Source organism: Oncorhynchus masou, chromosome 18, assembly GCF_036934945.1.
Source record: "Oncorhynchus masou masou isolate Uvic2021 chromosome 18, UVic_Omas_1.1, whole genome shotgun sequence".
NCBI lineage: Eukaryota > Metazoa > Chordata > Actinopteri > Salmoniformes > Salmonidae > Oncorhynchus > Oncorhynchus masou.
The window spans coordinates 59,269,818-59,293,928 of record NC_088229.1 but is presented as its reverse complement, the minus strand read 5'-3'; the positions used below and the strand labels follow the sequence as shown (position 1 = coordinate 59,293,928).

Sequence of the window (24,111 nt, the reverse complement as noted above, 5' to 3'; positions counted from 1 at the left end):
TATAGGTGTGCGTTTCTCTTTCTTTTTCTGCAAGGCCTTATAAATCTAAAAAAAGGGGGAGTATTTGGTTAATGCTCTGTTTTGCAAAGTCATGAATAATATGGTACCCAATTGCGCCTTTAGTGTGAATGAGTAGCTTTGTTTCAACAAAATAATCTCTTTAGGTCATTGTCCTGTTAAAACAAATGATAGTCCCACTAAGAACAAAGCAGAAGGGATGGGGTATCGCTGCAGAATGCTGTGGGAGCCATGCTGATTAAGTGTGTGCATTGAATTCTAAAAGAAATGACAGACCGTGTCACCAGCAAAGCACCATCACACCACCTCCTCCATGCTTCACGGTGGGAACCACACATGCGGAGATCATCCATTCACCTACTCTGCGATTCACAAAAACACAGCGGTTGGAACCAAAAATCTCAAATTTGGACTCACCAGACCAAAAGGTCAGATTTCCACCAGTCTAATGTCCATTGCTTGTGTTTTTTGGTTCAAGCAAGTCTCTTCTTAATATTTGTGTCCTTTAGTAGTGGTTTCTTTGCAATAATTTGACCATGAAGGCCTGATTCACACAGTCCCCACTGAACAGTTGATGTTGAGATGTGTCTTACTTTATTTGGGCTGCAATCTGAGGCTGGTAACTCTAATGAACTTATCCCCTGCAGCAGAGGTAACTCTGGGTCTTCCTTTCCCGTGGTGGTCCTCATGAGAGCCAGTTTCATCATAGTGCTTGATGGTTTTTGTGACTGCACTTGAAGAAACCTTCGAAAGTTCTTGACATTTTACGAATTGACTGACCTTCATGTCTTAAAATAATGGATTGATGTTTGTCTCTGCTTATTTGAGCTGTTATTGCCATAATATGGACTTTGTCTTTTATCAAATACGGCTGTCTTTTGTATACCAATGCTACCTTGTCATAACACAACTGATTGGCAAAAATGCATTAAGGAAAGAAATTGCACAAATTAACTTTTAACACCTGTTAACCTCTCTGCGCACGGAACCCGGTAGTGGGCTGAAATTCCACAACATGCGGTGATCGCTACATAAATAGTCATATTAAACATTCATGAAAATACAAGTGTCTCACATGCATCGAAAGCCTAGAATCTTGCTAATCCAAATGAATTGTCAGATTTTAAAAAAAGGATTTACTGCGAAATAATACGATGAGGATAGAGCACCATAAAAATAAAATAAAAAAATCAACCAGCACAGGCTAACAAAATCACAAACTGCATTAAAATAAATCGTTTACCTTTGACGATCTTCGTTTGTTTGCAATCCCAATGCTCATTGTTACACAATGAATGATCTTTTGTTTGATCAAATCAGTCTTTATAGCCTAACACGAAACATTTTGTGAACCGCTTGTGTCATGAATTCCGACATTTTCGAATACCCACACAAAACGTGACTTTTCCAGTCATGTTTGGTTTCATTGCAATCAACTGGTTTGTTTGTAACACAACCAAACCTGATGGGCCATTTCGCGGGACGTATTGACTGAAAGAAACCGATTTGAAGACAATAAGTAATGACATCACTGTGCACCAATGATGTGACCACTGTTTCGTTGATTGACTGCATTTTAACCCAATGACCGCTGATCGTCTTAAAATCTAGCTGGGTAGATCGCCAATGAGCTGAGGTAAAACGGCAATACGCAATGGTTGTGTGTTGGAAGGCCAACCCATGTAGTAAACTCCGGTGTAAAGAGAGTCATTCGCTATTGAAGTTTTATACCGGAAGAAGCTACGCATATTACGCACAGCATTGTTTGGTAGATTCGCAGATTCAGCTGTTTATATATCAAGCAGTATGGCGACTAAGTCAGGGAAAGCTAAATCGAAGTCTAGATATACAGGTGTACACACAATTTTAGAAGAAATTGATCAGAAAAGTGAGACAGAGATTGGTTGTAGGACGATTAATTTAGCGATTCCCAAGTGGAGGAATATTTTTTGAACGGAGAGGACATCGTTTTGGACTGGTAAGTTCTTCTCATGCTAATGCCCTTGTTTGAAATTAATAAATCAAAAATATGTGATTTCTTTTTATTTTAGAAGCAATATATACAAATTTAATGTAAATGAAATGTGAGATGCGTGTGTCTGCCGCCCCACCCCAACCCACATGAAATTTGAGGCTGTTGAGGGGAGGGCAGGCCCACGACAATGGCCAAAGTGAAATGGAGACCGTAGATACAGCTGGTCTGTTGTAATATAATAGAGACAGTAGATCTAGCAGGTCTATAATAACATATTCAACCTCATGTTCCCTGTACACACACACACACACACACACACACACACACACACACACACACACATATATATATAAAACATAAATACATACATCTAAAGGTAACTGAGCTAAACGACTACCGCCCCGTAGCACTCACTTCCATCATCATGAAGTGCTTTGAGAGACTAGTCAAGGACCATATCACCTCCACCCTACCTGACACCCTAGACCCACTCCAACTTGCTTACCGCCCAAATAGGTCCACAGACGATGCAATCTCAACCACACTGCACACTGTCCTAACCCATCTGGACAAGAGGAATACCTATGTGAGAATGGTGTTCATCGACTACAGCTCAGCATTTAACACCATAGTACCCTCCAAACTCGTCATCAAGCTCGAGACCCTGGGTCTCGACCCCGCCCTGTGCAACTGGGTACTGGACTTCCTGACGGGCCGCCCCCAGGTGGTGAGGGTAGGCAACAACATCTCCACCCCGCTGATCCTCAACACTGGGGCCCCACAAGGGTGTGTTCTGAGACCTCTCCTGTACTCCCTGGTCACCCACGACTGCGTGGCCACGCACGCCTCCAACTCAATCATCAAGTTTGCAGACGACACAACAGTGGTAGGCTTGATTACCAACAACGACGAGACGGCCTACAGGGAGGTGGTGAGGGCCCTCGGAGTGTGGTGTCAGGAAAATAACCTCACACTCAACGTCAACAAAACTAAGGAGATGATTGTGAACTTCAGGAAACAGCAGAGGGAACACCCCCCTATCCACATCGATGGAACAATAGTGGAGAGGGTAGTAAGTTTTAAGTTCCTCGGCGTACACGTCACAGACAAACTGAATTGGTCCACCCACACAGACAGCATCGTGAAGGCGGCGCAGCAGCGCCTCTTCAACCTCAGGAGACTGAAGAAATTCAGCTTGTCACCAAAAGCACACAAACTTCTACAGATGCACAATCGAGAGCATCCTGTCAGGCTGTATCACCGCCTGGTACGGCAACTGCTCCGCCCACAACCGTAAGGCTCTCCAGAGGGTAGTGAGGTCTGCACAACGCATCACCGTGGGCAAACTACCTGCCCTCCAGGACACCTACACCACCCGATGTCACAGGAAGGCCATAAAGATCATCAAGGACAACAACCACCCGAGCCACTGCCTGTTCACCCCGCTATCGCCCAGAAGGAGAGGTCAGTACAGTTGCATCAAAGCTGGGGAAGGGTACCAAAAACATGTCTGCAGCATTGAAGGTCCCCAAGAACACAGTGGCCTCCATCATTCTTAAACGGAAGAAGTTGGGAACCACCAAGACTCTTCACAGAGCTGGCCGCCAGACCGAAATGAGCAATTGGGGGAGAAGGGCCTTGGTCAGGGAGGTGACCAAGAACATGGTCACTGACAGAACACCAGAGTTCCTCTGTGGAGATGGTTGTCCTTCTGGAAGGTTCACCCAACTCACTCCACCAATAAGGCCTTTATGGTAGAGTGGCCAGACAGAAGCCTCAGTAAAAGGCACATGACAGCCCGCTTGGAGTTAGCCAAAAGAAACAAGATTATCTGGCATGATGAAACCAAGATTGAACTCTTTGGTCTGAATGCCAAGCGTCATATCTGGGGGAAACCTGGCACCATCCCTACAGTGAAGCATGGTGGTGGCAGCAACGTGGGGATGTTTTTCAGTGGCAGGAACTTGGAGACTAGTCAGAATCGAAGCAAAGATGAACGGAGCAAAGTACAGAGATCCTTCATGAAAACCTGCTCCACAGCACTCTGCCCCAGTCTGAAGTCCTAAGGTTCTACTTCCAACAGAACCACAACCCTAAGCACACAGCCAAGACAACGCAGGAGTGGAATCGGGACAAGTCTCTGAATGTCCTTGAGTGGCCCTGCCAGAGCCCGGACATCTCCGGTGAGACCTGAAAACGCTGTGCAGCGACGCTCCCCATCCAACCTGACAGAGCTTGAAAATGTGATATTTCCGTGTAGAGTTTTTTTTTATACACTTGCAAACTTTTTTTTTTAAACAACATTTTTGCTTTGTCGTTATGGGGTGTTGTGTGCAGATTTGATGAGGGGGAAAAAAAACATTTAATCCATTTTAGAATGCTGTAACGTAACAAAATGTGGAAAAGGTGAAGGGGTCTGAATACTTTCCGAATGCACTTTATAGTATTTCCGACCCGTAACTAATAACATACTGAAGGTGTAATGTACAGCAAAGGGAGAAAAAGAAAAAAAGTCTACAACATTACTACCTTACAATTACTAGTTCATATCAGGCAGGTGTTTTAGATGGTCTTGCCACAAACAGCAGGTCCATGATGTCCTGATTCTTTCACATACACCTTTTGTGTACGTGAGAGTTAGGGCTGTGACGGTAATTTACATCTAAATATGTAATAAAATACTTATGAAAATATATGTGGACATCCCTTCATTTCTGGATTTCAGCCATACCCGTTGCTGACAGGTGTATAAAAATCCAGCACACAGCCATGAAATCTCCATAGACAAACATTGGCAGTAGAATGGCCTTACTGAAGAGCTCAGTGGCTTTCAACGTGGCACCGTCATAGGATGCAACCTTTCCAACAAGTCAGTTTCCTTAAATTCCTGCCCTGCTAGAGCTGCCCCGGTCACCTGTAAGTGATCTTATTGTGAAGTGAAATTGCCTAGGAGCAAGAACGGCAGCTGCGAAGTGGTAGGCCACACAAGCTCGTAGAACGAGACCACAGAGTGATGAAGCGTGTAAAAATTGTCTGTCCTCTGTGCAACACTCACTACCGAGTTCCAAATTGCCTCTGGAAGCAAAGTCAGCACAATAACTTTTCATCAGGCGCTTCAAGCCTAAGATCACCATGCACAATGCCAAGCGTCGGCTGGAGTGGTGCAAAGCTCGCCGCCAATGGACTCTGGAGCAGTGGCAATGCGTTCTCTGGAGTGATGAATCGCCCTTCACCAACGCAGTCTGATGGACGAATCTGGGTTTGGCAGATGCCAGGAGAAAGCACTATGCATTCGGGCAGGTAGCGAACTGTAAAGTTGGGTAGAGGAGGAATAATGGTCTGGGGTTGTTTTTCATGGTTTGGGCTAGGCTCTTTAGTTCCAGTGAAGGGAAGTCTTAACGCTACAGAATACAATGACATTCTAGACGATTCTGTGCTTCCAACTTTGTGGCAACAGTTTGGGGGAAGGCCCTTTCCTGTTTCAGCATGACAAAAATCCTGTGCACAAAGTGAGGTCCATACATAAATGGTTTGTTGAGATCAGTATGAAAGAACTTGACTGGCCTGCACAGAGCCTGACCTCAACCCCATCAAACACCTTTGGGATAAATTGGAACGCCGACTGTGAGCCAGGCCTAATCGACCAACATCAGTGCCCAACCTCAATAATGCTCATGGCTGAATGTAAGAAGGTCCTTGCAGCAATGTTCCAACATCTAGTGGAAAGCCTTCCCAGAAGAGTGGAGGCTGTTGTAGCAGCAAAGGGGGGGACCAACTCCATATTAATGCCCATGATTTTGGAATGAGATGTTCGGTGGCCACACACTTTTGGTCATGTAGTGTACGTAATCATTCCATTCTAAGTCAAAAGTTTACACTGTTTAGTTAATGAAATATTGGATTAACATATTTTTGGAAAACCATCAATTACCTAGATTGTGTGTGTGTGTGTGTGGGGGAATGCGTGACAAGAGCCCTACAAAAACCAGATGTCAAGATCTTCTAAAAACAGACTGCGTTGATTGACCGCTTGGGATTTAGAGGAACGGAGAGAAAGTGAGGACAGATTAAGCCCTATAATCTGCAGGAAGGACAGCCAGCAATCTATCGTCCAAAATTGACCAAAAACAGAGCCTTCAGAGTCAGATTATACCTTATATCTCAGTTCCCCCGTGTACTGCGTTCCACACTATACATAGGCTAAAAATCCTTTTTAGATCATGGCCATCGTTCTAAAACACCCGTAAGTCTAGAGACAAAGTGGGCTAATAATTACCTGTTGAAAACATGTTTTTGTTTTGTTTTTTTATACGTCTAATTCTGTCTATTTCACTGTTATGCATCTTCAGATGTTTAAATGCTATTTTCTTTCAATTAAGTTTGATGTAGCACAGGAAGAGAAGTAATTAGGGGGTGGGGGTTGTCTTGGCCAGGGTTCTCCACATAGTGGAGGTCTACATTCTACAACAGGATAAGAGGCGGTGGCCCACCACTTCCTCTGAGTCCAAACACTGCCGTCACACGCACCACAAGGGTTTGTTATTGTACAGCTGTGTGCCAAGGAGTTTGTTGGCTATACAGCACAAACAGATCTGGGATCAGGCTAATGGCTTCAGACAAGCAGTGATGGGACCACACCCTTACCACAGGCCACAAAGGGGGAATAAGGAAGTGATGAAACAACAGTTGGTACATGATTGTAATGTAAACACTCGTAGTAGAGGTTTTGCTAACCACCAATCTAGGATCAAGTTACTTCACCCAAAATTCTAACCTTAAACATTAGGAGGATTTTCCAAATCTGAGCCTGACAAGCAGTTAGGGGTCATTTATACCAGCTCCAATACATTACATTACATTAAAGTCATTTAGCAGACGCTCTTATCCAGAGCGACTTACAAATTGGTGAATTCACCTTCTGACATCCAGTGGAACAGCCAATACAAATAGTTCAAACTAGGTGCCCCTGTCAAGGTTGTGTGAGCAAGTCTGAACTGTAAGTATTTGTACAGATGTAGGATCTTAATTTTATTCATCTTTTGTTGCTGAAAATGTTTATGCCGATGAGCTTTGTGATTTACATAAATTCACTGAAAACCTACACTAACAGTTATATTATATTGACAGTATTCCACATTTCATGTAGCCTCATTTTGACCAGATAATAGCCTAACCACAGATCAAGCAACAGTATGGACTAAAATGTTCCAATCCTGTTACTGCAGGAATATTTTGCTCAAATTAAAGATCCTACATCTGTACATTTGTCATTCTGTCCAATAGAGAGCATTTGTTTATGGAAGGAATGGCACACAGATTATTCAGGCATCTGTCCAGGAGAACACTGGCATGCTTATTCTATACGAGGGAAAAGAGGGGTGTCTACATGAGAAGAAAAGCATTCTGCACCAAGATGTCCCAATCTTAGTTTATTTTTCTATGAGATCCTTCCTCATTGAGGATCATTACAGCCAAAACCTCAGTAATTTCCCCTGTCCTGAGAACAGAGGATAGAGGAAAATTCCATTCAATTCCAATGTACATTAAAGTGGCTGGCGAGGAGGGAGGGAATATCATTAGACACAAGGACTGTGTTTCGAATTGCATAGATACTCCCGTAGTTGTAGCACATGCTCATTTTAATGTACTTGAATAACTAGGATGTCTGTTACATTAGCCATAAATGGGATATGAGAACACTACACATTCTACATCAAGGATCATGTGGAGTGTAGGACTTCCTTCCTTGGTGATTCGAAAAGAACACAGAGATTAGAAGAATACAGGGCGGTAGTCAACAACTCAAGCAGACTTTTCCACCCCACCCTGGCACAGTGGGCTACTGAAACTGTGTGTGTGTGTGTGGCAGCAGTGTAGGCAGACCGCCTCTCCAAACTAATTACTTCAGACCCAGTTCCCCTCGGTATGACACGTCTGCGCCCCATGTAGCCCTCTGCTCCGACAGGCCCTGTGCATCACCCTCTGCCTACCACCTACAACACGATTTGCTTCAATTCACCCATCAAACCCAATCTCATAAACAGCTTCTTCCTATAGGACAACTGCTATTAAGTTCTGCTTTTCAAAGGGTCACTTACACCTGACCAGTGTCTGTTTTTCATTGTGTGTACGCACGCGTGTGTGCATGTGTTTTTTTTGTTTAACTGTCCTTGTGGGTACCAGACCTCACAAGAGTAATAATACAAGGGAAATTCAGACCAGTGGGGACATTTTGCCGGTCCCCATGAGGAAAAATGCTATTTTAGGCTTAGGGGTTAGATTTAGGGATTTGTGTGTGTGTTCGAGTGTATATATATATATATATATATATATATATATATATATATATATATATGCTACTTTCTATTTCAGCAGGAGGCTAATCAGGCAAGATCAATGAGTAGTGCTGAGTGATTAGTGCTTTGAGGTCAGTTCGGTTTATGTTTGATTATTAAAGAGTTTTTTCCAGGTTTCTATTATTTTTTTTAAAACAATGCATTATGCAAGAATAAAACAATTAATACAAGTCCCAAGATGGTAGTGACTGCCCATTACTGCTTATCACTTATTATAAACTGGGTGGTTCGAGCCCTGAATGCTGAAAATCGTGATATCAGACCGTATACCACAGGTATGACAAAACATTCATTGACTGCTCTAATTAAGTTAGTAACCATTTAATACTGTATGGCCAATATACCACTCCTCCTCGGGCCTTATTGCTTAAATAACCACCATTCACAAACCAAGCCATGAGATCTAAGGAATCATCAGTAGAACTCCGAGACAGGATTGTGTCGAGGCACAGATCTGGGAAAGGATACCAAAAAAATGTATGCAGCATTGAAGGTCCCCAAGAACACAGTGGCCTCCATCATTCCTAAATCGACGAAGTTTGGAACCACCAAGACTCGTCCTAGAGCTGACCGCCTGGTCAAACTGAGCAATCGGAGGAGACGTGCCTTGGTCAGGGGGGTGACCAAGAACCCGATGGTCACTCTGACAGAGCTCCAGAGTTCTGGTCTGATGAATCCAAGATTGAACTCTTTGGCCTGAATGCCAAGCGTCACGTCTGAAGGAAACCTGGCACCATCCCTACGGTGAAGCATGGTGGTGGCAGCATGGTGGTGGCAGCATCATGCTGTTGGGATGTTTTTCAGCGGCAGGGACAGAGAGACTAGTCAGGATCGAGGGAAAGATGAACTGAGCAAAGTACAGAGAGATCCTTGATGAAAACCTGCTCCATTGCGCTCAGACTGGGTAAAAGGTTCACCTTCCAACAGGACAACAACCCTAAGCACACAGCCAAGACAACGCAGGAGGGACTTCGCGACAAGTCTCTGAATGTCCTTGAGTGGCCCAGTCAGAGTCCGGACTTGAACCTGATTGAACATCTCTGGAGAGACCTGAAAATAGCTGTGCAGCGACACTCCCCATCCAACCGGGCAGAGCTTGAGAGGGTCTGCAGAGAAGAATGCGAGAAACTCCCTAAATACAGGTGTGCCAAGCTTACAGCATCATACCCAAAAAGACTTGAGGCTGTAATCACTGCCAAAGGTGGTTCAACAAAGTACTGAGCAAAGGGTTTGAATACATATGTAAATGTAATACGTTTTTTATTTTAAATACATTTGCAAAAAAAATGTCAAACCTGTTTTTGCTTTGTCATTATGGGGTAGTGTGTGTCGATTGATGAGGGAAAAAACAATTTAACCCTTTTTAGAATAACGCTGTAACGTAACAAAATGTGGAAAAAGTCAAGGGGGTTGAATAGTTTCCGAATGCACTGTACATCGCACAGTTTGGGCTTGATCTGATTTCTCTATAGAGAAACTACACAATGTGTGCGTTGAGCCAACCCCCACAAAGAAAGATGAACAAAATGGAATTTAAATAATTGAACCGAAGTCGGCTGGTTAGTTGAATGAAAACCAAAATGTTGGTTAATTGCTCAGCACATGCGATGAGAAAGTATATTTAAAAATAACAAAACAACCAAGGTTACGTAGGCCTCGGTAATACCTTCACAGCACCGCAGGAAACTTTAGCAAGGGGAAAAGGAGTGAGAGTAATACAGTACATGAGGGCCATCCCACACCAGCTGTGAATGTCATCACACAAACTACCACCGCCCAATCACAAAGCACTCAGGAAGAACATAACATTTATACCATGTCACACTTTAAACCAATGTTTTTTTGCCGCTGAAACAATTTGTGATGTGTTGCTTTGTTGTTGTTTTTTATTTTATACATGTTTATTTAATTTGATCCCTTAGGTCTCGAGTGGGGTGGGATTAGGATGTGGGAAGGGGGGTGGGGTGTAACTTCATCTTGTATTCATGTTTGCTGACAATTATTATTACAAAATAAAATACATTTGATCACAAAAAATACTATTTTGTTTTTCAACCTCAGTTTGTATTCATCTGAATTTACAGTAACCACAACATACATAAAAAAAATCCCCAGACAGGGTATTAAGGTGTGTAAAAACTCAATGACTGAAATCTGCAGACCTCATTCCTTTGATTTTGGAAATATAAGAAGGCAGGCTTGGGCCCAAAGAAGAACAAAAAAACCTGTCCACTACAAACACCCCCTGGGTCCTAGCTTTCCAGGTCTTTCTATAATAATATCTGCAATATCAGCAAAACTGTACTGCACTGACCATCACTAAAATTGTATTTTACTATCCATTGAATCAAATTCAATCACTACAGATTATAAGACTGGTGACAAATTGACAGTCAGTGCAAAAATGCAATAAGGTAGCAAATTCCACTAGTCGCCTAGTCTGACGTCTTATCGGGAATGTTTACCAAACTGTAAATCTAATTTCCAGCTCCAGCCCAGCAGTTCCTGGGCCACTTGTCAAAGTGCTTACATGGATGCCGGGTTAAAGTCGAGCCTGAGAAGAGGGAGAGAAGGCATTGGAGGAAGATAGAAGGTAATGAGGTTACAGTGGTGGTGGAGCACAGATTGTGTACGGTCAGGAGAAATTGGGGTTTGTATACTGTGTGTCTGTGACACGCAGGGAGATGATTTGGAGCCAAAAGGTTGAGGGTGCGAGAGCTCCTTACAACATGAGGCAGAGATGCACTGCGTTGGGGTACACTATACAACCCAGACTGACTTTTTTTTGTTCAAGCCCATTAGTTAATCCTAACCACATCGTGACCTGACCAGGAAAAACTCCTGCCTCCTGAAGATGATACATGACAGTCAGCCTTTAATGAAAAAAAATGTTGTTATCTGGATCTTATACCAACATTTGGTCTCAAAATACCATCATTAACCTTTCCCAGGGAGTGAGAACCCTCATTAACCTGCCCCCTTGACTGTCCCCTGTCACAGTGCCCTTCAGAAAGCTGTGGCCCAGCTGTTCACTTAGCTTAATGCTGAGAACATCACTAAAGCCTGAGGGTAAGACGGTGGCCCGCCTCGGTCTGTGTCATCAGGCATTGAAAAGGGATCCATTGTAAAGGAGGAAGTAGTACTGTTGACAGATCTTTTACAGACACATACAGATAAAAGTAGGTAGGCGGTAGGCACACACAGAACCTTTTATTAGCCTTTAGGTTAAGGGCCGAGCCTCCCTGAAGTGCTCGTCTTTTCAGTCTGATAAAGTCCTCAGAGCTCAGCTCAGACCTCCCTTTACTCGTAGACGATTGAGGAATTTCATAGACTTCTCCCAACCCAAATATACAAAGAACATGAAGTTTCCTCCATGGCATTGTTGTTGTTTCAAACTGTTTAACATATTGTGGTGAGGTGAGTGGGAAGGAAACTATGCAATATCACTAATTACAATGAGAAACAGGAGGTTGATGCGGCAGTGGGACAGAAACAAACTCGCCAACTCACAGATTCTGAAGACAGGGAAAATTACTTGTGTAAGCACTTTACAAGATGCTCCCTTTGAAATTAACTACAGCAAACCTTGAAATAAAATGGCACTATATTCACCTTCCCTGTTATACAAACAGACAATGCTGGCAAGTCCTAGAGGACTTGACCTTCAGTTTCAATGTCTTTCGAGGGAAAAACCTAAGTATCCCTTACACAAGCAGGTCATCCACTGAACAGGAAAATGGACAAGGTCCAGGTTAAAATAAACAACACAAACCCTCTTCCTCATATTTCCCAAGCATCTTTCAGGCCCACAAGGGGAATTTCTCCATGACACAGCAAAATGCTCACAGACAAACACTGCTTTCAATTATTGACAATGCCCTCTACCTCACCCTTTGTTCTGGTCCCTATTCCAAGCAAGTGAAATGGTCAAACAAATTCTACATACAGTACAGTATTGCAGGTTACCCAAATGAACTTGATCACAGTAGTTCTCTCAGATCCAGTCTCAAATTCCCTTGGGTCCTTGAGCCCGGATGAGTTATTATATTTTTAGCATCATTAATTACAAGACATGCAGCCTCTTTTTGCGTGATGATTGCCTCAGTGAAGCACATCTAAATCCTGCTCCCTGGTGTTTCATACATACAAAGCAGAACAGATACTGCTAAACCATAAAACAAAACGCACCAACAGAAGTCAATGATTTTGCTGAGAAATAAACACGGGGGGGGGGGTGTAATGGAAGGACACATTTTCAAAGTGTTAAAACACTGTCTCTCACTGTAGCGAGGTGAAAGGCAGAAAAGGGGAAAGATTTCAGATAAATCATTGCATTTCCCCAGAGGTTGTACATAAAGTGCATTCATAAAGTATTCGGACCCTTTCACTTTTTCCACATTTTGTTACGTTACAACCTCATTCTAAGATGGATTAAATTATTTTTTTCCCCCCATCATTAATCTAGCAGAAACCTCACAATGACAAAGCAAAAGCTTTTTAGTAAATGTATTGAAAATAAAAAAAATGAAATATCACACCTACATAAGTATACAGACCCTTTACTCAGTACTTTGTTGAAGCACCTTTAGCAGCAATTACAGCCTCGAGTCTGCTTGGGTATGATGCTACAAGCTTGGCACACCTGTATTTGGGGGGTTTCTCCCATTCCTCTCTGCAGATCCTCTCAAGCTGTCAGGTTGGATGGGGAGCATTGCCGCACAGCTATTTTCAATACCACTTGGCACACTCTTACCTGCATCTAGCTGATCTGGGCTGTTATCATTAATAAAACAGTTGCAAATAAGAGTTTCTATTGGAAAATTCAGGTACGTTTATCCAAGTTCCGTTCCGTTTGCTTTCGTTCAAGTAACAATGTATAACAGAATCGGTGGAATGAATACACCCTTGATCATAGCAGCCACATACAAACACCATGATGATTTGCTCGTTGTATAATTCCTTCATGCATCTATGTGCTCTCCTCCTCTCACCTTTTCCTTTCGCTTGTGGACTTCAGTGCGCAGTACAACAGCTGTCTGTGACTAGGTGAAAAAACCTTTCCAAGCCAAACCTTCACACCATAACCACTAACTGATACACATAGCTTACATCATTGTCACCTAACGATATAGGCAACATAGCCATCTACTAGAACTAACACATTAATAAACCTGCTACAATGATGCAGTACAGTGTACAGCAAGCAGTTACACAAGCGGGCCCCAGTGGCAATAAATTAATAATACCCAAAAAACGTACATTGACTTAGAAGAGTTCCAGTTTTGGATATCCATAGCCAGCTAGCTAACATAGCATTCCTCGGTCTTTGAGCCGGGTATTTGAGTAGGTTCAACTGTTCGCTAGCCAGGTAAGTGAGACGATTTTTTTTACAAAATCTCTCATCACATTTTATTCACTGCAGTGCTAGCTAGCTGTAGCTTATGCTTTTAGTACTAGATGCATTCTCTGATCCTTTTATTGGGTCCACAACATGTCAGTTCACACTGCAAGAGCGCTGATAGCTTGGAGGATGTCCTCCAAAAGTTGTCATAATTACTGTGTAATTCTATGGAAGGTGGTGAGAACCATGAGCCTCCTAAGTTTTGTTTTGATGTCAATGTACCCAGAGGATAGAAACTAGCTGTTCTTCGGCTACACCAGGGGTGGGCAATTCCAGTCCTCGGGGGCCTGATTGGTGTCACTTTTTCTCCATCCCTAGCAAACACAGCTGATTAATCAAATTTAATTCTAAACTGAAGACATGATTAGGTGATTATTGGAGTCAGGTGTGTTAGTTGGGGCTGGGGAAAGACTGATACCAATCAGGCCCCTGAGGACTGGAATTGCCCACCCCTGGCTACACCATGGTTCTATCCCAGAGTGCTGTTGAGGCTACTGTGGAACAGTAGTGCATTTTAATAAATTATTTGATGACATGAATATATTTAGTGTAGTTTTATCTAAAAAGGAGAATATATTCACTATTTTAATTTTTCTGAAATTCACTGAGGATTGTCCACCCCTTCCTCCTCTGTTCATCGACTACAGCTCGGCATTTAACACCATAGTACCCTCCAAGCTCGTCATCAAGCTCGAGACCCTGGGTCTCGACCCCACCCTGTGCAACTGGGTACTGGACTTCCTGACGGGCCGCCCCCAGGTGGTGAGGGTAGGCAACAACATCTCCACCCCGCTGATCCTCAACACTGGGGCCCCACAAGGGTGCGTTCTGAGCCCTCTCCTGTACTCCCTGTTCACCCACGACTGCGCGGCAACGCACGCCTCCAACTCAATCATCAAGTTTGCGGACGACACAACAGTGGTAGGCTTGATTACCAACAACGACGAGACGGCCTACAGGGAGGAGGTGAGGGCCCTCGGAGTGTGGTGTCAGGACAATAACCTCACACTCAACATCAACAAAACTAAGGAGATGATTGTGGACTTCAGGAAACAGCAGAGGGAACACCCTCCTATCCACATCGATGGAACAGTAGTGGAGAGGGTAGTAAGTTTTAAGTTCCTCGGCATACACATCACAGACAAACTAAATTGGTCCACTCACACAGACAGCATCGTGAAGAAGGCGCAGCAGTGCCTCTTCAACCTCAGGAGGCTGAAGAAATTTGGCTTGTCACCAAAAACACTCACAAACTTCTACAGATGCACAATCGAGAGCATCCTGGCGGGCTGTATCACCGCCTGGTACGGCAACTGCTCCGCCCACAACCGTAAGGCTCTCCAGAGGGTAGTGTGGTCTGCACAACGTATCACCGGGGGCAAACTAACTGCCCTCCAGGACACCTACACCACCCGATGTTACAGGAAGGCCATAAAGATCATCAAGGACAACACCCACCCGAGCCACTGCCTGTTCACCCCGCTATCATCCAGAAGGCTAGGTCAGTACAGGTGCATCAAAGCTGGGACCGAGAGACTGAAAAACAGCTTCTATCTCAAGGCCATCAGACTGTTAAACAGCAACCACTAACATTGAGTGGCTGCTGCCAACACACTGACTCAACTCCAGCCACTTCAATAATGGGAATTGATGGGAAAGGATGTAAAATATATCACTAGCCACTTTAAACAATGCTACCTAATATAATGTTTACATACCCTACATTATTCATCTCATATGTATACGTATATACTGTACTTATCATCTACTGCATCCTTATGTAATACATGTATCACTAGCCACTTTAACTATGCCACTTTGTTTACATACTCATCTCATATGTATATACTGTACTCGATACCATCTACTGTATCTTGCCTATGCTGCTCTGCACCATCACTCATTCATATCTTTATGTACATATTCTTTATCCCCTTACACTGTGTATAAGATATTAGTTTTGGAATTGTTAGTTAGATTACTTGTTGGTTATTACTGCATTGTCGGAACTGGAAGCACAAGCATTTCGCTACACTCACATTAACATCTGCTAACCATGTGTATGTGACAAATAAAATTTGATTTGATTTGAAGAACCTCCACTGACAGACACACACACAGAGCAGAGTCTTATCCACATACACAGACTGATGATTGGTTGTAAGACATGTATAATAAGATTGTGAGAGCTGTACTATTAGATTTTAGTACAGCCTTTGATATTATTGACCATAATGTTGTTTAGAAAACTTGTTATGGCTTTTCAACCTCTGCAATATCGTGGATTCAAATGAATCAATGTAATCAAACTCAGTGTTTTCCTTAATGGAATCTTAACTAATGTTAAACATGTAAAGTGTGGTGTACTGCAGGGCAGCTCTCTAGACCCTCTACTCTTTTCTAATTTTACCAATGACCTGCCACGGGCATTAAACAAAGCATGTGTGTCCATGTATGCTGATGATTTAACCATATACGCATCAGCAACCACAGCTAATGAAGTCACTGAAACCCTTAACAAAGATTTGCCGTCTGTTTTGGAATGGTTGGCCAGTAATAAACTGTTCCTGAACATCTCTGAAACTAAGAGCATTGTATTTGGTACAAATCATTCCCTATGTTCTAGAACTCAGCTGCATCCGGTAATGAATGGTGTGGCTGTTGAAGAAGTTGAGGAGACTGACAACATACTCCACAAAGCAAGTCCTGCAGGCTCTAATTTTTATCTTATCTTGATTATTGTCCTGTCATATGGTCAAGTTCTGCAAAGAAAGACCTAGTTAAGCTGCAGCTGGCCCAGAACAGAGCGGCACGTCTTGCTCTTCATTGTAATCATAGGGCTAATATTAACACTATGCATGCCAGTCTCTCTTGGCTAAGAGCTGCGTCACTTCTTGTTTTTATAAGAAACATTAAATGGGTTGGAAATTCCAAATTGTTTGCATAGTCAACATACACACAGCAATGACACACACACACACATACACACACACTTCCTCCACCAGACAGGCCACCAGGGTCTTTTCAGTGTCCCCAGGTCCAGAACAAATTCAAGGAAATGTACAGTATTATACAGAGCCATGAGTGCATGGAACTCCCTTCCACTTTATATAGGGCAAGTGAACAGCAAACCTGGTTTCAAAAAACAAATAAAGCAACACCTCACGGCACAACGCCTCTCCCCCATGTGACCTACTTGTTGTGTGTATGTACTGACATGTATGTGTCACTGATAGATACACACACGTTAATGTTTTTAAATGTATGTAAATGGTAATCTTTTGTCTGTAATGTCTTTTCGTTGTGTCAGACCCCAGTAAGACTATCTGTTCCCATTGGCGGCATCTAATGGGGATCCTAATAAATCAAATAGAACAGTTTTATTTAACGGAGAGCAAGGTCTGACACACGACAACAAAAGAGTACCCAAAACCCCTGTATGGATGAATTACGAAGGAACTGTACTCAGTTCAGATCCAAGATAAGATAAAGATGGTTAACTTTTTTCCCCCACAAGTGGCTATACAGGCATCATGGGATCAGGATGTTGCATAGTCTAAAACTCACCCAACCCGTAAAGTCTGATAAACGCTAATATAAGTTTTAAATAGTGAAAAACAAAAGGACCAAAATAAATAGGCTATTAATCTACCTTTAAGGTAGGTCTATTGCAGGTTCTATCCTACCTGTCAGCACCACCCCTGTGCCACACAAGCATCCCAAACAACTTGACTGACAACATTATGCATCCCTGTCCAGAGACAGTTATTGACTGTGAACTTTGCATTATTAACTTATCTGCATAAGGATATTATGTGACCCTGCTGGTTCTCTATGAACATCGAATAACAATCTGGCCTTAATGAGCATGTATTCTTATAATCTCCACTCCACCTGGCACAGTCAGATTAGGACTGGCCACCACATGCAGGGGTGGGCAACCCCAGTCCTCAAGGGCCTGATTAGTGTCACACTTTCACTTCATCCCTAGCAAACACAGCTGATTAATCAAATTGCATTCAAAACTGAAGATCATGATTAGGTGATTATTGGAGTCAGGTGTGTTAGCTGGGACAAATCTCTGACACCAATCAGGCCCTCAAGGACTGGAATTACCAACCCCTGAATAGAGCCTGGTTCCTCTATGTTTCTTCCTAGGGTCCTGCCTTTGTAGAGTTTTTCCTAGCCACCATGCTTCTACATCTGCATTTTTTTTGCTCTTTAGGGTTTGTAGGCCCGGTTTCTGTATAAGCACTTTGTGACAACTTCTGATGTAAAAAAGGGCTTTATAAATACATTTGATTGATAAAGGCAAAAGGTCAGTCAAACCTGCCATGATGAAAATGACATGCATGAAAGTATACATAGGTATGTTTATCAGAGAAGCCAAGTTATTTTTTTAAAGAAGCAATGTATAAATTGACAGCCTACACCTGCGTCAAAACAAATAAAAAGGAGTTAGACTAAACCTTCGCTGCTGCCTTTCAACGTTTCGACTAATCCCTTATGGGACTGTCTTTTGTGAACAAAAACTACGATAAACGTACATTATTACACAACATATTTGGAGTGTTATAACCAAGTCACTCTTGATCGTTATTTTCACAAGCTCGAGAAAGAAGAGCAACGCTGGCTGCAGCATTGTACCAGTTATTAAAATAAAAAAAACTTACCATGAAAAGCCTCGATGCACAGCGCAGGAGGAGGTTGACAGTAAAGTAAATTCTTTATAAACTGTTTGGCGCGGGTGTTCTAATTTTAATCTATAATTTGTAGCTGAAAACGATTTTTCGAGCGTAGAATTTCCGTGTGTTCCTCCTTGTGTATAGCGATGGCGCGTGTTTTTTATGTGAGCGCTCCAGCACACTGTTCAGGTCAGATGCTTGTAGAAAAATTGCCGTTCCGTCTCCGTCTGACTCTGAGCCCAGCCCCCAATTGGCTGCCAACCATAGCTTCACCACCACTGGCTGAAGTAATGTGATGACCAGTGAACTGAAGAATGGGTCTCTTGTCTACGACTGCTGTTTTTTAGATGCTGAATGTGCAGTGAAACACAGACAAGTGGACATTTATATGATTTGCTGACAATAACAACAGTCTCTCAGAACCATCGACAGTGACCTTAAATATAAGATATTACACTTCTAGGCACGTCACTCTAACTTCCATTGGCTACTATAAAACACAAGTAAATGAACAGGTGACGTCATTATAAAATCTAAATGGTTTGTCCTGAAGAGAAGTGACCCATTTTCCCTACCTGTTCTAGCACAACCGGTTCCCGTCTATTCTAAATATGTAAAACCAAACGGGGTAAACTATGCCTACACTGCAAAGCGGGTTCAACGAGTTAGCCAGCTAACTTTGATAAGCAACCAGAAATAATGTTAAATAATGTTAAGAAAGCGAAACTCTGATACCGGTATGTGTGTAAATCATCCTTAATCCTGCTTTGTAATATACCCCCTGGTCATACCTGACAACTCCCTCTTCACATTGACAATCCTTTAGTTCACTCAAATGAATCAAGGCCACAATATACCCTAGTAGTTGAATTCAATGCAAGCAATGTTATTTTTCTTCGACAGGCAGAAGTTTTTATTCTTGAACTTGGCATGACCCCTTACCAGGTCCAAATTACAGTATCCTACCACGCCCCATGTATACACATACATGAATCATTTTGTGTATGGTTCGGTAAAGAAACTAAATGGAAAAAGTGGTAAGCAAGTTCGGTCCAAAAAACGTATTTTCACCAAGTCAAATTAATTTATTGTGTTAGAGGTTTCATGATGCGTGTATTTAAACCAAAGTAAATCATTTCAAGATTGTTCTATACATCAGTTGGGGTCTCTATAAGCTTCAATATGAGGTCCTAAACCTAGCATGAAAGTGCATCCTTGTAGCTGTGTGGGCTAATATAGTTAACATTTTTGCCTTGGGGTAAATTGAGCCAATGGCCACGGGTTAAGTTGAGCAAATTGAGCAAAACGTTTTCTTCTCAGGTGTAATGTAAGGCATTATCACCGGAATGTGAGGTAATAATAGAGCCTGGCCTGTGTTAAAAAAGTACAAAGTGTTTGTTAGGTGTTAAGTCTGTGTTAAAATATGCTTACAATTATTTTGAAAAATCAATTGTGATCGTGTTGAATTGTGTTTGGGAAATAATGATAGACATGATTTAAAAAAAAGTAGTGGCAATATTTCATTCAGTACTGAAATCTACCCCACTTTTTTCAAAAGTGACAAGCTATTTTTCAAAACTGTAGACTTTACATGAATTCAGATTATTTCCAGGGATACACATCTTTAAATATATGTAGATATTGTTAGAAAGAATGCTATATTCCAATTGATGGAGTGATGCTGAATGTAAAAAAGGTCTCAGTTTACCCCACTCTCCCCTACAAATCAATGTAAAAAAGGTCTCAGTTTACCCCACTCTCCCCTACAAATCAATGTAAAAAAGGTCTCAGTTTACCCCACTCTCCCCTACAAATCAATGTAAAAAAAATATAAATAAAAATCAGCCATACAAAGAATGAGGGTCATTCAACCACAGGCCTACTTATTTGACCACAGGAGAATTTGAAGAGCCGTTTGTTACAGTAATTGATAATTGTGTAGATTGTATGCACGTGTATCTATTAACAATGAGGCCCTGCAAACTACTGGATCTTCTCTATCTCAGTTGCAGTATGAGCAATGAGACTTTTTGTGTTTTTGTCTTTCCACTGCTCTCACTTTACTTTAGACAGGGCTGCATGCTCAAGATGTTTATCATTGCAAGACAGCCTGCTAAGCTGTAATTTGAGTGATAATGGGTTCCACTGTATCCAGTGGGTTTCTTCCTCTCAAAAATTGCTGAATGGAAATAATCATCCTAAAGTAATCGGCCAATAACTAATTTAACTCAAAATGGCCGCTCTGTGGCTTCTGCAATATTAACTCACAAAGATTCACACAGACAATATTTACCCATGGATATGATCAGTTGAATAGGGTAAACACACCATGCCAGCGGTGTTCTATAATGTTGATACAGGGTTTGACCATACACCCTCTTGCTGCTCTTGTTTATCACATAACATGACGTGTGTAGAACACTTAGGATGGCCACTTGCTTCACCCAATCTGGTCCCAGATCTGTTTGTGCTGTTTTGACAACTCCTATGGTTATTTTCATACCAAACATGCCATGACAACGACCATAGGAGTTAGCTATACAGCACAAACAGATCGGGGACCAGGTTACATCAGTGACCTTTCCCCTCAACGCATTCAACACTGTATCTCTGCAGACGCCCTGAAACCTGAACCCAATGCCTGCCTACCTTTTTTACCTTGCTCGGCCACTCTGACACAATGCTAGGAACTCAGGACAGCATAAAATCACCTATCATGTGATCTACTCTCCTACCAGCTTAGCAGCCTGTTTTGCCCTGCAAGTCCCAGCCCTAGTGATACATGCTAGTGTGTAATGCTCATGTAGTGTGATCCCGTGTTAATTGGAGCATGTTATATGGATTCCATTCCCACATGGACCAGATACAATTATGAATGTGGTCACTGTAAGTGGTTTTGGGTGTAAGCTTATTACTATTATCATGCATATGATTAGGGAGACTATTTCCAACAGAATGCAAATTGTTTTTTTACGTGGCTTTTCTTACCAGCCTGCTCTCTGAAATGGATAGGGAACATCTTAGTACATTGGAGATGATATTTTTTGTATTTTCAGCTCAGGTGGGGGCAGGTTAAATATGTAGTAACCTAAAGGTATTTACAAGCAGGCATGGTGAAAGACACAACTTTATAACCAAACCAGGACTGAAGCTCAAGCTATTGCTCTGTTTACTCCAAATAAACAGAGCAAACAACATTACATAAACCCATGTCAAACCATTGGAATGTTATGACAGTGGGTTTCTTCAGCGCTCCTTAATTCATCCCTTACATACTTCCCTATTCAAAGTAAATAGAGCAAACAAGATTACATAAACCCATCTCAAACCATTAGAATGTTATGACAAGGGGGTTTCTTTAGCACTCCATAGTTCGTCCCTTACATACACTGAGTATACAAAACATGAATCACAAGACTTGTCTGAAGGTCCCCCTGTACCAGTTGAAAACATTTATGGAAGTAAAACAGTACCAGGAAAACCTTGGACACAGCTACTCATTCAAGGGTTTTTCTTTATTTTTACTATTTTATACATTGTAGAATAGTAGGGAAGACATTAAAACTATGAAAAAACACATGTGGAATCATGTAGTAAGCAAAACGTGTTAAACAAATCAAAATATATTTTAGATTTGAAATTCTTCAAAGTAGCCGTACTTTGCCTTGATGACATCTTTGCACGCGCTTGGCATTCTATCAACCAGCTTCACAAGGTAGTCACCTGGAATGCATTTCAATTAACAGGTGTGCCTTGTTAAAAGTACATGTTATGCGTTTGAGCCAATCAGTTGTCTTGTGACAAGGTAGGGGTGGCATACAGCAGATAGCCCTATTTGGTAAAAGACTAAGTCCATATTACAGCAAGAACAGCTCAAATAAGCAAAGAGAGACGACAGTTCATCATTACTTTAAGACAAGGTCAGTCAATACCGAAAATGTCAAAAACTTTGAAATGTTTTTAAAGTGCAGTTGCAAAAACCATCAAGCGCTATGATGAAACTGGCTCTCATGAGGACCGCCACATGAAAGGAAGACGCAGAGTTACCTCTGCTGCAGAGGATAAGTTCAGTTAACTGCACCTCAGATTGCAGCCCAAATAAATGCTTCACAGAGTTAAAGTAACAGACACATCTCAACATCAACTGTTCAGAGGAGACTGCATGAATCTGGCCTTCATGATCAAATTGCTGCAAAGAAACCACTATTAAAGGACACCACTAAGAAGAAGAGACTTGCTTGGGCCAAGAAACACAAGCAATGAACATTAAACCGGTAGAAATCTGTCCTTTGGTCTGATGAGTTCAAATTTGAGATTTCTGGTTCCAACCACCGTATCTTAGTGAGATTCAGAGTAGGTGAACGAATGATCTCTGCATGTGTGGTTCCCACCGTGAAGCATGGAGGAGGATGTGTGATGGTGTGGGGGTGCTTTGCTGGTGACACTGTCAGTGATTTATTTAGAATTCAAGACACACTTAACCAGCACGGTTACCACAGCATTCTCCAGGGATACGCCATCCCATCTGGTTTGCGCTTAGTGGATCTATCATTTGTTTTTCAACAGGTCAATGACCCAACACATCTCCAGGCAGTGTAAGGGATATTTGACCAAGAAGGACAGTGATGGAGTGCTGCATCAGATGACCTGGACTCGACAATCACCCAACCTTTTGTGTTGAGTTGGACCGCAGAGTGAAGAAAAAGCAGCCAACAAATGCTCAGCTTATGTGGGAACTCCTTCAAAACTGTTGTAAAAGTATTCCTCATGAAGATGGTTGAGAGAATGCCAAGAGTGTTCAAAGCTGTCATCAAGGCAAAGGGTGGCTACTTTGAAAAATCTAAAATATATTTCAATTTTCTGACACTATTTTGGTTACTAAATTATTCCATATGTGTTATTTCATAGTCTTCACTATTATTCTACAATGTAGTAAAATAGTAAAAATAAAGAAAAACCCTTGACGGAGTAGGTGTGTCCAAACTTTTGACTGGTACTGTATATGGAGACTGTTAAATTCCCAAAATAAGGGGTTAAAATAAACTGTTTCCTGATATTTCTTACATCTCTCAGATACAGGACAGACACTTCAGAACAAACTTCCTTTTTATTTTTTTGTAATTTTCTGTTGTTCCATGTAGTGAATCTCTAATTCAGTGCTTTTGTATGGGCTAATACCAGTGTATATATATTTTGTAAATACATTTTTGGGATACTTCAAGGGGTCAACTACCAAATACCAAATACCAAAATGATCACCCCCCTCCTCCAACTGTGGGCTTCCTCACAGTGTCAAGTTGGATGGATGTCCTTTGTGTGGTGGACCATTCTTGAAACACATGGGAAACTGTTGAGTGTGGAAAAACACAGCAGTGTTGGAGTTCTTGACACAAACCAGTGCGCCTGGCACCTACTACCATACCGCCTTCAAAGGCACTTAAATATTTGTCTTGCTCAGTGCTTTAGATGCTTCTGATAGGCTAATCGACATCATTTGAGTCAATTGGAGGTGTACCTGTGGATGTATTTCAAGGCCTACCTTCAAACTCAGTGCCTCTTTGCTTGACATCATGGGACAACCAAAATAAATCAACCAAGACCTTAGTATAATTGTAGACCTCCACAAGTCTGGTTCATCCATGGTAGCAATTTCCAAACACCTGAAGGTACCACGTT

The 24,111-nt window shown here is 42.1% G+C and overlaps 1 protein-coding gene across 2 annotated transcripts in view; it reads right to left on the bottom strand.

The window, feature by feature from the left end:
* The window catches only part of LOC135504984 (leucine zipper putative tumor suppressor 2 homolog), a 48,759-nt gene extending 29,876 nt beyond the window's left edge, over positions 1 to 18,883 (bottom strand). The window contains exon 1 of one of the 2 annotated variants that reach the window (XM_064923973.1): positions 18,424 to 18,883. The gene's annotated coding sequence lies outside the window, so the exon portion shown is untranslated. The remainder of the gene's footprint in view (positions 1 to 18,423) is intronic. The other variant, XM_064923972.1, reaches the window with a different exon arrangement.
* Between the last annotated feature and the right edge of the window lie 5,228 nt (positions 18,884 to 24,111).